A 4160-nucleotide genomic window follows, 5' to 3' on the forward strand; every position below is an offset into this window, starting at 1 on the left:
ACGATATTGGCCACATGAAGAAAAAGCTTATAAAAATGGGTAGGGAATTAAGTGTTGTAAGACATAGAGATGAAATCACAAGAACACACTCAGAAACAAAAAATGCATTACGTAGAAGATAGCTGCAAGAGAGGGAGACACAACTAGCATGCATGGCCAACTGGTCTATAGAAGCACTGTAGTGCAGAACACCAGCAAAATCATATGGATTATACCTCAAGGACTAATGGCTGCAGTTTCAAATCAAGACTTTGGCATAGAGAGGCACATGGTGGGCCCCATTATTGTAGTAATAATGCTACAACTTCTGGAACTCTCTTCTTTAATTTTATCAACCCGGTAGTTCGTAACAAACTTGGAAGTGATGGTGTTGTATGCACAAGAACTAGCTCTTGCCATGGCTGTCACTTGATCACTTGGCATAATTCCGCTAGGAGCTTAAGCCAACTTCTATGAGCTCTTAGAAGAAGCCTTTTAACTGATGGATGAAAGCTAACTCAAAGAAGGCTATTCTACATGCAGAAAGAAACTGGAAAGTTGAAAGGAAATGCAAACCCTAGAAAACCCTAATTTTAACAGCTAGCCCTACTGATGCAAGAAAGAGGATGCAAGCTACTAAAAGAGATTCCATTGACTTCTAGGAAGGTAAAATGCATGTGTCTAAGCTACTTCTACAGTAACATCTGAAAAAACATTTTTTTTTGTATTTTTGAATAAGTTGTCAGAATTATCATGCATGTGATTTGACTGGTTTTTCACTGTGCAGAGGTAGATTGGCGAGAGGAAATGCTTGCAGAAGGCTGGGAAGGTTCAAAGAGGGCCTAAGGGGTCCCTATCACCCTTCAAAGAGTTTCAAAAAGTTTGGCTATCAAGAGACTGCGTTCGTGAGCTTCTACAGGAAGTCTGCAGGGGTTCTACAGGATGTTCTGTAATTTCTATAGGATGTTCCGAAAAGATCATTTTTGAGGGTGGATGGAGAGAAAAAGGTGAAGGGGTGAGTATGGAGGTAGGATAAGGGTGTGAGGAGGTCCAAGACTTGGTGGATGGAGCTGAGGAGAGATGAGGATTGCTGGATTTGTTCAAGGAAAATTGGAGCAATGTTGCACAAAAATATGGAAACTAGGTCAAGGTGTAGCAAATATGAGGCAAGAATCAGAGGTAGGGGATGGAGCACCTGGGATTGATGGAGTACGATTAGATGGAGAGGTGTTACAGGTGCTCTGCAAGTTTCTTCTCTATGGGAACAAACAATGACTTGGAAAAATGATGACCTAGCTACTTTATTCTAATCTGGCCTAACTAATAGTAAAGAGAATGAACACAAGTTTATTCGTAATGAAACCATGTATAATAACTATGCAATGAAGAAATAAAGAATCTAAACATGTAACCAACTTCTGCAAATAAAAATCGAACACTAATGATTGCATGGCAAAGCAAAGATAGTGTTTTTGTTGGCAGCAAGGTCACCTTGATCCCAGCTCCTGATCCCACTGAGGGAGAGGTGACATCAGAGGTCATTGATGGCATTTTTCTGAAGATCTTCCTTGTTAATAACCTATCAACTCAATCTAAACATAAAAAACTTTTTAATCATCAAAAGCAATCTAAATAACAATACAAGATTTAAATCTAAATAACAGATTTTATTCTAAGAATGCAACAAAAACACATAAAGGTGAACAAAGGAGGTACTGGGCACTTCGGTTGGGCCCAACCCCAAGAGCTACAACCTCCTAAGAGAGATTAGAGCTGGGGAAAATCTGGATTCATCTTTATTGAGCAAGAAATAATAGTTACATCAAAAACTATCCACAAGGGAAAGCTTGAAAATGTGATGAAATGCAAAGCTAACCTACTACCTAAAAAATGACTAAAATCGAACTACAAACTAGATAACTTCTACCTACAAAGTGAATAACTGAAATGAGGCCCTAAGCCCTCTTATTTATACAAATTGAGGACCGCAACAGCCCTCCTAAACTTTAGGAACTCGACTGCCAAAACTTGTAGTTAACAACACCTTTACTAGCCCTTGCTCGGCTGCCCTTGTGATAATTGATTTGGTGGCCCTTGAACTCCAACCTGATGGTGGAGAATTCAAGGTAAGGGCCCATAAATGAAGGGGACACCTTCCTAAAAATCCTCTCCATGAATTTCGCTGCCAAGTGCTCATTTAAACCTTTATTTTGTCTCCAAATTGACCAAAAAGACTACATAAAGCACACATTAGACTTGTTGGCATAATGACTAACCCAATTCACTCTATTAGCATAAATATAATAAAAAACATGCAATAAACTAATGAGAATGGTGGATTAAGTCAAATTAGGAGGCTGAATGAGCCCATATAATTATCCATTTTTGGGGTTCATCATCACCCCCTACTGAAAGTGTTGTTGATCCTCTCAGCAACTAATCTATCTCTTCATCTTTGATGGCCCTGATGGCCTCCTTGTCATGCCAAGCTTATGAAGTGATGTCCTCTTCTCGGTCATGAAACCATGCTTTTCTCTCTACTTCTTCCCACTGCCTGTGCTCCTTTTCCTGTAGCAGTTTTGTTAGCTCCTCAACCTCAGCTTGCAGCTTGTCCTCTCTTTGTTGTTCATCAGATGTTTCCTTGTCTTTCCTTCTTCCTGTGATTGTTTGGCCGCCTTTTCCTCCAATTTCTCGGTCTCTCTTAGCTTAGCCAGTGTTTCCTGTAGAACAGTCTCAGCATCCTGTAGAGAGGCCTTTGTGTCCAACATTTTCATTCTTTCTCTCCAGGTGGATGTCTTTGGGCTTCCCCGTTCATAGGTGATGGATGCCCTTGAGGGAGACCTCTCCTTTTTTGTAGCTGGGGTGTCTACAATTGTGATTGGCTCTTTTGATGGTGGTTGGGGTCTGCCAGTTTTTATCTGCATGCTCCTTCTTGCCTTAAAATACATGGAAGGCTCCCTCTTTCGCTTCCCTTTTTGCTTTGGAGATGTGCTTAGGGTAGCCAACACAACTGCTCCCTCCCTGGCTAAAATCTCAGGCGATTTTTCCATTTGTCGCCCTGTTTCCATGCTTCGTGTAGAAAGTCCTGTGTCGATTATTTTCTACCTTCATGGAGAAACTGTTTTTTGGCTTCCTGTAGAAACTGTCTTCACTGTTTTGGTCTACTTGGCTGGGGGTGTCTTTCCTTTTAATTTTGGTGTGGTTGCCTTGGTTGTGCCCTCCTTTGTTTGGAATTTTTCAGTCCTCTCTTCTCTACCTGTGTCTTTGATTTAGGTTGCAGGGACATTAAGAATTCCTCCATTATCTCATCGTCATGACCCTGAATTTTGTCACAAAAGGTCATCCAATTGGCACGGGTGAAGAGGTTCACCACCTCGGGATGTTCATGCAATTTCCTAGAATCCGAGGGTTCCTTCCCGATAGATCCCCCTGGCATGGTGAGAGTGCTCTATTTTAGGCTTTTAGGAGAGAGGAACTGTTGTTTTATGGTTTACTCCTTTGAACCTTAGGACGGGATATTTCAGGTGTTTATATTTTAACTTGCACCAATTCCCCGGTTCTAAAACTTTTGCTGCCCAAAACTTGGCTGTCCATATGTAAATGGAAGAATCAGGTTTTCACAGACAGGGAACATAGCTCGATTTTCATCGTTAGCATACATGCAATTATGAAAATTCAAATACTTCATACGCAGGTTAGCCCTCACGGTGCTTCATCTTTTTTTCAGGAGAAATTTTTTTATTAGGGACCATGGAGGAGAGTTTTGACGCAGAACCGACTGAGTAATTCCGAGCAACACACAGGAAAACCACTATTTTTGACTCACATGCAGACTTGTCTCTGACTTCCTTATTCAATATAGTTCAATTGATCACCTTTTGAACAAACCATGCATGGAAGAGTGTTTTTCGAGCCTACCTCTTTCGGGACTCCAAATTTGTCGAAGAAAAATCCATTTTCTCTGCTCCAGAAGGCTATGATGTATTTCTTTTAGAGCCTCTTCCTGTAGAATGCATTGTCAGCTTCTGTAGGATGTCACGGCGCTTCTGAACGAGCCTGGGACACGGGAGAATTTTGAAACAGGTCGAAAAGCTTAGGCTAATAGACTGCGGAGGAGGAGGATGCGTACTTCGCTGAGAATGGTTGCAAATGTAAATGAAAAGGGGTCAACGTGAGTTCTT

Source organism: Pinus tabuliformis, chromosome 4_1, assembly GCF_031772625.1.
Source record: "Pinus tabuliformis cultivar Carrire ecotype Pingquan chromosome 4_1, CPIR1, whole genome shotgun sequence".
Lineage (NCBI taxonomy): Eukaryota > Viridiplantae > Streptophyta > Pinopsida > Pinales > Pinaceae > Pinus > Pinus tabuliformis.